The following is a 12,308-nucleotide window of genomic DNA, read 5'->3' on the forward strand; positions in this document are numbered from 1 at the left end:
CCACGCCGTAAAAAATGTGCCATGTTGTGCCCTATTTACAAAGTGACGCATAGATGCGTCACTTTGTAAACCCATGCGGCACATTATACCTGAACCAGGTATAATGTATGCAGGGTGGGCGTTACCCCACAAAAAGCCTCATAGAAGTGGCGCATTGAAATCTATGATATTTCAGTGTGCCACTTCTAGGACGCCATTGCGTCAACATCTCACTCCTGCCTCACAGCAGGTGTAAGACTGATGCAGTGCTATAATCATAGTCCTCCCCTCTGTATTGCTGGAGTTGCATAGTGCTTCTGACACAACTCCAGCAATGCGTCAGTTTTGCGCCAACAGATACATCAGTAATACTGACGTATCTGTCATTCCTTGTGACATGATGCGTCATACAGTAAATATGATGCAGCTACCATGTCGCAGGGAGGGCGCAGTGAAAACTGTTGCATTGTTGTTTTCACGCAGCCAGCAATGCCACAGTTTTCATAAATAAGGCCCACTATTTCTAAGTTCAGTCAATAATGAGAGTTTTGATTAGTTTTAAGGATTTTATTTTCATTTAAATATGTTTAGTAAGATTTTTCTTTCTTCTTTTATTTGGTTAGCTCAAAAGGCATAAATCAAATTACAGAATTGATAAACAATTGGTTAAAGCAAGTTGTCAAGTAAACAATACAGCGTGTTCCATAAAAAAAATATTCCCTATTCTTTAGAATGGGGTAAAAATGGGTGTCAACAACAGCCCATTAAGAGTTCAAGTTCGAAGTCAAGAGTGAGCATAAAGCTCAAATTCGATCAATCAATATCAGCTATACTTCGCATGAAGAGAAGTTCACAAAAGCAAAATGAATCCTGCAGGGACATTAGCGACTGCAATCAACAAAACAGGACAGATAGGGTTGCAAATCAGCATTTAGCCTTCAGCATAAAGCTGTTAGCATTCAGCTTCAGTACAGACAAGGGTCTGGAAAGAATCACGGAAGAAGTGGGCAAAAGGTGTTAACCTACTCTAGGAACACACATTACTATAAATGATTGAAAGCAATGTTGTGAATATTTTTTTATCTTCTCCTTCCTTTTGACCAATGGGCTTTAAAGTCATCTTGACGACAGTTTTGTCTCTTCCTTTCCCAGGTTCCTTCTCACTAAGATTACAAAGAATTGCCTTGAAATATGATACAAATACCTCTAAACTAAGATTATGTATGAGGCATTTGATTCTTAGACCTCCTTTCCCATGGGTATGAGCACATTCTGATCTTCTAATAAAATAGTTTTCAGGCTAAACAATAGACATGTGAAACTGGAACAATTGCTGTGTTGGATATTATTTAGAACCACATTTTCTTAATTAACAACCAGAAAGAAAACAGGTTAAACTATTGACATTGTCTACTCATGCATTGTATTTAATGTTTGAAATAATATGAAACCATTCTATTACACAATAATGTTTCATGCAAAAATATATTGTTTAATGCGATGTGATGCAGGTTAACAAAAAATATGTCAGGGTTAGGCCAACCATCAAGTATTTTGTGCACATCTCAGCACCTTTAGTTTTGCTGCTAAAATAATGAGAATTGTTTTGATATTTTAAGGCCTTGTACTAAAAGATATAACCGGGTACCACACATTTTGCACATTTATCACGCTAACATTGCATACACTTCTTTAGCTATATCAACATCAAAATGAGCTTTCCCTAACCTAATTCTGCAAAAGGTAAACTTCCACAACAGAATTTTATAATTAAAGACAGACAAAGCAGAAGCCGTGAATTTGGTTTCCTTCTTTAGTTCTGTTCTGTTTATGCACTAGCTGTGCCTTATCCTCCTACAGAAAACACACTTATAGACTTCCAAAGTCCGCATCCTTGGAATCTGCTAGAATACTGTGCAAACTAGAACACAGTGACGAGCTAGACCTGCGCTCACCTGTTTGAGCAGCCTATCAACCAACATTGTCATGAAGTCTGCTGTAGGCCACTTTTTGCATGACACAGTTGTGCACTCCTTTTAGAGAAATAGGGGAAATAATTAAAACTTTTTTAGATTAATTAGCTTGAGAGATGAACATGCAAGTGAAATGGTATCAGCATGTCTATCGCTGGTAAGTACAGAGGGGCATATTCTCAAGCCCCTATTGCCATGGGAACGTCACTTTTTTTTATGTTCCCGTGGCGATAGGGCCAGCGCACTATTCTCAAGGCAGCCTTAACCCACTTAACGTGGTTTAAAGCCACTTTAAGTGACTTAACCCTGCCTTGAGAATAGGCCCCTTTCACGCTAAACTTAGCATGAAAGGGGGTGTGCAGTGGGTGTTGCGGTGGACGTACTACCGCAACACCCATTGAATTCGACGCTGCCACCTATTAACAAAGGGCGGCGATAATAGGTGAATGTGCCAAACTTAAGACCAGAAAAATCTTGATCTTAAGGTGGCGAAACAAGGGGAAATGCTTAATTTCTCCTCGTTTTTGCTATTTCCATGTGTGCTGCCTGTGCAGCACACATGGAAATAGCAAAACACCATGGTTTGTTTATGCACAGGAAGGTGTCCCTTCCTGTACATAACAAACCTTTTGAAAAATGCAGTTTTATAACTTACATGTTTGCTGCGTGAAGCAGCACACATGTAAGTTACTAAACGGCATTTTAGGTTTGTTTATGTGCTGGAAGGCACACCATCCTGTACATAAACAAACCTCCCTGCTCGCAGACACCCTTGCACTCTGGTGCAAGGGTGCCTGCGATGGCGTTAAGTCGTGAGACTTAGAGTCATCACAGTGGGAAATGCCAGGCTGCACCACATTCTTGTGAATAGCGTGCAGCCCGGCGTTTCCGAAGTGGCAGTGAGAGGCGTTAAGCCAAGGAGGCCAACGCCTCTCACCGCCACTTCCTCATGAATATGTCCCACAGTCTCTCCACTCACTGTCTGAAGCACGTGCATTCCAGCCACGTAGATGCAGAAATGATTAATTTATTTGTGCAGATCCTAAAGGTTATTATCAACATGGCTTAATAAATTACTCTGATGGGAATGCGCTAGCACAAATGTCATATTCATATATTTCTCATCCGAGGATTGTAGATAAAATACAAATACAACAGTTAGAAAAGATCACAAGTACTGGGAAAGGCAATAGTTCTCACCTTCAAAAGGTGAGTGTTGACCTATTGGTTTTGCCAGTGCTGGTTTGCCTTGGCGCTCTCATGCGCTTTATTTTTTTATTATTTTTACGGCAGCCAGAATGTTTTATATTCATTCTAAGATAGCTGCAGCAAACCTATATGCCCTGCACAAATGCCTGTGTTATGATGTACAATAGCATTTTTGGCAATACTGCTTTTGTGTTCCGACATGGCCGATGACCAGCTCAGAAAGGTAAAGTAAAAATAAAATAGACAAGAGCACAAAATACAGAAGCAAGACGTCCGGTAGTCCTTTGCAGTTGCATACTACATACATACCTAAATAAATAAAAACAAGACAGGAAGGAGCAGCGGGCACCAGGGTGCGAAAGCTGTGCAGATCGACATGAGAAAATATGTTTCTGAAAAAGAAGGAACCACTTTTATAGGTTGTTTTCATTCACAAAATGCTGTGTGCTAATACCAGCTTTGTCGCACTCAACCCTGGAAACCACACCGAATGCCATAGAGCCACACCTAACACCACCCACGAACAGTTCTCCTGCAGGCACTGCCAATGATCCTTCACCATCAACAGCACCCCCGCGGCCACTGAAGACCCACTAGACGCCCACACCATTGAAGCCCTGACCTGTATCCTCCTCAATGTGCGCTCCCTACACAGACACGCTGTAGAGATCTGGGACCTGATCGACACACTCTCACCCAATGTCACCTTCTTCAAGGAAACCTGGACTAACGCCACCTCAGGCCCCGACATTGCCGCCACCATCCCCGACAGATACAAGATCCAGAGAAAGGACCGCCCCCACCACCCAAGAGGAGGACTAGCCATCGCACACAGGACCTCCCTCCACCTCCAGCACGAGCGACCCCCACTCTTACACAGAACACCTCCACTTCCAGATCCAGATCAGCCCAAGGACCACGCTATGTGGCACCCTCGCATACAGACACCCGGGACCTCGCACCCAGTCCGCAACAACCATCACCGACCTCATCGCACCCCATGCCATCACCTCCATGGACTACATCCTACTCGGAGACCTGAACTTCCACCACGACAACCGCAGGGACCCCGACTTCCCCACCCTCCTCGACAACTTCAACAACCTCGGACTGAAGCAGCTCATCAACATCCCCACACACAGAGCAGGACACACCCTAGACCCCATCTTCGCAGGAGGAACAAACATCTGCTTCAGCCACACCACGCAGCCCCACTGGATGGACCACCACTGCGTACACTTCACCTTCAACACCACCACCGCACCCAAAACCTCTCCACGCCCGTCACAAAGAAACTGGACCAAGATCACAGATTAACACCTCAACACCACCCTCCTCCTAGACTCCTCCAGCGCAGCGACTGACTCCAACTCCGCAGCCAAAGAATTTCACTGCTAGATCTCCAGGTGCGCCGATAAGCTCGCACCCCTCCACCCCCCATCAAACAATGCCCCCTGAAGACCGCCTAGTTCACCACCAAACTCCAAGAAGCCAGGCACTCCTACAGACGCCTCGAGAAGACCTGGGGAAACCAGAGAACCACAGAAAACCTGAACAATCACAGGATCGCCCTGAAAGAATACCACTGGCACATAAGGGACACCAAGCAAACTTTCGTCATGAACAAAATCCGCACCAACGCCACAAACGCCAAAGAACTTTTCAAGCCCCCACAGACGCTTGTCCACCACACATCTACCATAGGGCAGTCACCGCCATCACACCCAAACTAGAACAGACCATTGACGCCTCCTTCAAATCCAGCATTTTCCCAGATGACTGGAAGCGGGCGGAGGTGAAGCCCCTCCTCAAGAAGCCCACGGCCGACCCAATGGACCTGAAATACTACCGGCCCATCTCTCTGCTCCCCTTCGCTGCCAAAATCACCAATAGGCTCGTAAACGCTCAGCTGACCGCCTTCATCAAAGAAAACTCCATCCTAGATTCCTCTCAGTCCGGATTCCGCAGCAACCACAGCACCCAGACTGCCCACCTCGCCACCACTGGTGACATCCGCATGCTACTCGACCATGGACACACTGCGGCCCTCATCCTACTAGACCTCTCCACAGCCTTCCCGGTGTCTCACATCGCACACTCACTGCCAGGCTTCATGAAGCTGGAATACGAGGAACATCCCTCAACTGAATCAGATCCTTCCTCTCCGGCAGAAACCAGAGGATCAGATTCCCTCCCTTGCTCTCCAAACCCACAGAGATCAACTGCGGAGCACCCCAAGCACCATCGCTCAGACACACGCTCTTCAACATCTACATGGCCCCTTACCGCCATCGCCAGACAGCATGGGCTCAGCATAGTATCATAAGCCGACGACACCCAGCTCATCCTCTCCCTCACGGAGAACACCGAACACACCAGACTCTGCTTCCTGGAAGGAATGAAGGATGTCACGGCCTGGATGAAAGATAGCTACCTGAAGCTCAACTCAGAGAAGACTGAGGTCCTCATACTAGGACCCTCCAACACTGCCTGGGACAACACCTGGTGGCCCTCTACCATCGGGAGTCCACCCACCCCCACAGACCATGCACAGAATCTCGGCATCATCCTTGACTCCTCCCTCACCATGACCCACCAGACCAACTCCATTGCCTCTACCAGTTTCAACTGCCTTCGCATGCTCCGAAAAACCTTCAAATGGATACCCCCTGAATGCAGTAAGACCGTCACCCATGCACTCATAACCAGCAGACTGGACTACGGCAACATCATCTACGCCGGAATCAACAGAACTCTTCTTCACAAGCTCCAAACCATCCAGAACACAGCAGCCAGACTGGTCCTCAGGACCCCATGGCACAAACACATGACCCAACACCTACGAGACCTGCACTGGCTCCCCGTCGAGAAGAGTGTAACATTCAAACTTTTCACCCATGCCTACAAATCCCTCCACAACATCGGACCCAAATACCTCAACGAGAGAGTCTCCTTCCACTTACCCAAAAGGAACCTCTGCTCTACCGACCTCGCCCTGGCAGAGACCCCCTGCATCCGCAAAAACAGAGCAGGTGGAAGAGCTTTCTCCTACATCGCAGCCAAGACTTGGAATGAACTCCCAGTTAACATCAGATGCTCCTCGATCCTGCACACCTTCAGGAAGTACCTCAAGACATGGCTCTTCGACTGAACTAGAGCTGCACCCCCATTGCCCCCAGCTCCTTGAGACCCTCACGGGTGAGTAGCGTGCTTTATCAACCCCTGATTGATTGATCGAGGACAAACCCTAACAATAGCTAATGTCTAGGAGTCAAAACCTCCTGTCGGGATCTGTATCTATATGTCCGTGTTGTGTGTGTTTGTGCTGTGTGATGACAATTGCTCTCAGCAGACAGCTTTGCTGTCTGTATCTGAGACCTAATCAGGGTGTCTCAATTCTCGAACTTGCTCATGGCTTCCTCTTCCAGCACAAATGCCACACTCCATAGAATAATTCACTACTTCTGGAAGGCTATCTTTTAATACAGGAAAACGTAGTGCGAAATCTACTGTTGGAGATGCCACATAGCATATATAAGCATATCTGGAGATGGTACATAGCATATGTGGAGATGCTAAATAGCATATCTGGAGATGTCACATAGCATATCTGGAGATGCCACATAGCATATCTGGAGATGCCACATAGTATATCTGGAGATGCCACATAGCATATCTGGAGATGCCACATAGCATTTCTATTGTTACGTGGCCTTTTGTCAATCTTAACTCTAAAGGACATCAAGCATTAAGTCTGATTTCACAGTTTTTAGGTTGAGGAATTAAAATGAAATCTCCCTAGTAGACTCACTTCTGCAGTGTATGGCAGTGTATGAATAGGCAGTAGACGCTGCCTGATCTTGAAATTTATAAGCAACGTGATCCAGTGCTGCGAGGAAAATGTATGAAAACTAGAACTTCATGTCTGTTTTAGAAATAGCCAAGTCAGTAGACATTTCAGTAATTAATTTTGCATAACACACTTTACAGAATTTAGGCAGCTATGCATGTGATTCCAACTTATAACGCAAAAGGGAATAGTGCAAAAAACACAATTTATTTTCGGCTGGTCCCCTACATTTTGCATGCCTAGAGAACAGAGCATTCTAAAGCATTCTTGTAACCAAAATATGAACAAAATATTCCTGATGTTCGATAGTGCTATACTGCCCTCATATTGTGATCTTTGGAGGGCTCACAGTGCCACCAGGAGCTGACCCCCCCCCCCTCCCAGAACAGTTGACACACTAATGCATCCACCTTTGCAAAGAATGAGTCTGAGATGTTATACGGTGAGTTCTGGAGTACATAAAGAAGGTGCCAACATTTTAAACATGGTCACCTTACCTGGTAGGGAAAGCAGCAGTGACTGCCAGTGCCTACCATCTTAATCTAGCCGTGTTATAAGTGGGGCTAGGTTTGCTTCTTAATGTGACTTTGGGGCTCTAGTAATCCACATCCCTAGGTATTTAAATCTATCAATTTCCATCGTAAATCGCAGGGCAAGTACCTCCCCTGGATCCCAGTCTGCCACCGGAAATAGTAGGGATTTATCCCAATTTATTGAGAACCCAGACACTTCACCAAAAATGTGGAACGTATCTGTCAGTCTGTTCATTGTCGAAGACACTCTCATCAGGTATAGCAAAATGTAGTCTGCATATAGCGACCCAACACAAACCTATTTTGATCCTGGTGAACCAGTTCTATCACTACTGTCCCCAGCCTGTTACAAATACTTAGATGTTATTCCTGTGATGTAATTCTGAGACTCAGGTGGGAAATGGGTATATTGGAGATTGGGCAGAACTTGTGATCAGTAGTGAAGCAAGGCCCTGCGGCAAGCACGAAAATTGACTTTTTGACTGCAGCTGGGGTAGGTATACACAACATTTATCAGGGTTCAAATGCCCTTCAGGGTTCTTGTCCCCAGTGCCACTGCACTTGCTTCACCAATAGTATCTACGGCCCTTGTTATGATCAGCATACAGTTTCTTTTAGTAATAATGTAAGCTGGTCATTTTTATGCAATCAGGTACAAATGATCAACAATAATCTTCTCCTTAATATATCATAAGTAATAGGTATAGTGATATATCTCCACATGAATGCACTCTCGTGTATCATTCATTTCCCATGAGAGATCAATGGTGCCTTGCCCTCCTATATTCATGTACATGCACAAAACTAGAGGTACAACTATCTGACCAAGTAGTTTGTTTTGTCTACAATTAAAATATCAGCAATTGCATACATACAGCTGTAGTACATTTAGTCACATCCACTGTCCAAGAAAGGGGAGTACGGTGTGTGTCTACACACCGAGTTTACCCTTATTTTGAGTTAAAATTGGCAGCGGGCAAGGAGAGACCCCTTATAGTCACACTCTTAATAGAGGGAAAAAGAAATCATAAGGAGAGATCGTCAAATTAATAATCACAACATAGCCAGACATAATGTGGAGCAAATCAGAGAAGCCCTGTAATCAACTCTTACTGTACTCAAAGTATAAGAAGGAGTCTCTCAGGGTGTAAAAAACACTCTGGATAATGGTAATGGCTCATAGTGATTATAAAATCGTATTTGTTGTCTGGGAACTATGAAGTTAAAGTTCGGGTGAGTAACACGCTGGTCTGTGCATGATTAGAGTGAATATGCATTGCATCTCAATGATATGAGGCGCAGTGAGTAAGGTTTGCTATGCTACCTATAAGCCGATTTCATTAGTGAGCTAAAGTCGGAAATGCATGTTAAGGCAAACTGAAGTAGAACCGCGTTGCCACTACGAAAGTTCTACAGTTGGATAATATAGATATCCTTGCCCCATTTCATAGGTACAAAACAGATATTGCCCACATCGCTGCCCCCCACTCATTACTTCTCCAAAGGTGGTGCTCCTCCCACGTTGCTCCACCGTGTAGGATAATGGTGGTGAAGGCGAGCACGTGGCTTTATGTGATAGTCTTCCGGGTTCCGGCGTTACGGTCATGTGTGCCATGTGAAATACGTGATGACGAATGTTGGCGTCCGTAGGACTGCGCCCGCCTACGTCACGTGACACTTCACCAAAAATGTGGAAATGTATCTGTCAGTCTGTTCATTGTCGAAGACACTCTCATCAGGTATAGCAAAATGCTGTCTGCATATAGCGACCCAAAACAAACCTATTTTGATCCTGGTGAACCAGTTCTATCACTACTGTCCCCAGCCTGTTACAAATACTTAGATGTTATTACTGTGATGTATTTCTGAGACTCTGGTGGGAAATGGGTATATTGGAGATTGGGCGGAAGTTGTGATCAGAAGTGAAGCAAGGCCCTGCGGCAAGCAAGAAAATTGACTTTTTGACTGCAGCTGGGGTAGGTATACACAACATTTATCAGGGTTCAAATGCCCTTCAGGGTTCTTGTCCCCACTGCACTTGCTCCACCAATAGTATCTACGGCCCTTGTTATGATCAGCATACAGTTTCTTTTAGTAATAATGTAAGCTGGTCATTTTTATGCAATCAGGTACTTCTGCACTGAGGAATGAATTGATCAAGTGGGCAGCCAGGGAACTATTATTTTCTTTAAGGAGGTTCACAGAGAAAGGGTCCAGAAAGTGGTAGGATGGTTTGACCTTTACAAGGATATTATTACGATTGCATTCAGATATTTTTTTAAAGATTACCGTGTGCTAGTTGACATAGCTTGAGTAATGTTTGGGTTGGGTCGGATTCCTGTTTGGAGATGGACGGTTCAATATTTTTTGCTTTTTATTTCTCATCAAATAATTTTGTCAAAGAACCAAATTTAGGTTGTTGCAGTTTTCAATTAAAGATGGATGTTATGAAATGGGATGTATTTTCTTTCACAATCTCGAATTTCTGTTTTTGGACATTTTCTAGCTGAGACTCTGTCAAAACATAAGAAAATAGCCTTTTCTGAAATACTATGTTTCCTGCATTGTTTATGTGTATTGGAAGTCTTTCAAAGTTTTCCTCACAGGGATCAAGGTCATAATGATGGTGAATAAAGAGAGAAGAAGTATGGCATTATTTGTTTATCACTAACTGTGGGCTGAAAGTGTGAGTTATAGATTAATTTCATAACCAATTATTATTGACTCATAGAGACTGGGTAGCACATCTGTGGTTAGAAGACTGTAGCCTATTTATTGTGTTATCACAGTATGCCTTCCCAGAGAAATAAAGTATTTCAACGTGTAAGCCTTGTTTGACCTTTCAATGGGCAGGGCTAGAAGGGATTACATCTTTATTTCCAACATCAGCTTGGGGAAATGCCAGAAAAAAATGCTTCAAAGTAGTATCCTATGTAATTTAGAAAATGTAAATCTGATTTAATGCTGGAAATTGACTTTTGATAACTTCAGTTGACAAGTATTTCGGAATAAAATGCTTTCAATAGGTTCTGTAAATTTAGAGCAAACACTCCCCTTTCCAGGATGCTTGATTGTACCAAAACCATTTACTTGCACCTCCATCTTCACAGCTTTTCTTGCATCAAACTCTTTCTTTCTAAGTTTCACTTTTTTATCTTCTCTCTCACACCACTCATCTCCACCTACACCCTTTCCCAATTCAGACTTGCAACTGTTGACCCAGACAGACTCCACAGAAGTATTGGGAATTTGTTCGCAAAACAATTCAAAAGGTGTTTTCCCTGTTGTGCAAAGTGGGGGAACTCTATACATGTCAATCCTTTTTATAAGGTCTATTCAATTCAAGAAATTGGACTTACATGATGGTTTCCTTGAGCACCCTGTTCAACCTCTCAACCATTCCATTAGTTTTTGAGTGACAAAATGCACACTTCTTGTTGCTTTATTCCCATATTACTCAGAAATTACTCAATTTCCCTGGATGTTAGTTGCATCCCATTGTCCATTAGCAAAGTGTCCGGAAATCCTTCCCCCACCATGAGGTCCTTCACAAACTTGATTACATGCTTGCTTTCTATAGCACTTGTCAAGCAAACCTCTGGCCATCTTGAAAACATAATACACCGGAAGGGGTAGGGAGTAGTAAAATGTTTATACCTCGTGATGGCACGTGCAGTGTGTGCTAATACTGCCCTCACTCCCGCACATGTGTGACACGCTTCATCATAGGGCTGCTTACAATACACCCTGGTTTAGCCACGCACAGGGTGGAGCAATAGGGAGGGGGAAGACAATACAACACAGAGAGGAATAAATATATTCCACAGTGACTGGGACCAGCGGCAGTGAAAAGTGCAGTGTACAGTGAGTTAAAACTAGCTCGGAAGTGTCGCTGTGCATAAAACTTTATTCCTGAACCCTCCGGCCAGGGTTAAAAATGTGAAGGATGGTGGTGATTGGGAGATGTGATGCACTTCTTACACCCCTCCTTTACTGCCAGGTGTTAGACATGTTTTGGGCGTGTGTGTGTGCCCCACGTGTAGGGTCGCGACGGCCTTCTTCAGGACTCTACCTGTCCCAGTATACTGAGATTTTCACTTCCAGTTGAGATAAGAGAGTGTCTTTAAAATCTCAGTTCATCCATTACAAGGAATATCCTTTTGTAGGTAGTGGGATTACTGTAGAAGAGGGAAATACCAATAAATCAGGAGTGAAAAGAGAAGATACAAATGATCAACAATAATCTTCTCCTCAATATATCATAAGTAATATGTATAGTGATATATCTCCATATGAATGCACTCTCGTGTATCATTCATTTCCCATGAGAGATCAATGGTGCTTTGCCCTCCTATATTCATGTACATGCACAAAACTAGAGGTACAACTATCTGACCAAGTATTTTGTTTTGTCTACAATTAAAATATCAGCAATTGCATACATACAGCTGTAGTACATTTAGTCACATCCACTGTCCAAGAAGGGGGAGTACGTTGTGTGTCTACACACCGAGTTTACCCCTATTTTGAGTTAAAATTGGCGGCGGGCAAGGAGAGACTCCTTATAGTCACACTCTTAATAGAGGGAAAAAGAAATCATAAGGAGAGATCGTCAAATTAATAATCACAACATAGCCAGACATAATGTGGAGCAAATCAGAGAAGCCCTGTAATCAACTCTTACTGTACTCAAAGTATAAGAAGGAGTCTCTCAGGGTGTAATGGTAATGGCTCATAGTGATTATAAAATCGTATTTGTTATCT

This window comes from Triturus cristatus, chromosome 5_1, assembly GCF_964204655.1.
Source record: "Triturus cristatus chromosome 5_1, aTriCri1.1, whole genome shotgun sequence".
Classification (NCBI taxonomy): domain Eukaryota; kingdom Metazoa; phylum Chordata; class Amphibia; order Caudata; family Salamandridae; genus Triturus; species Triturus cristatus.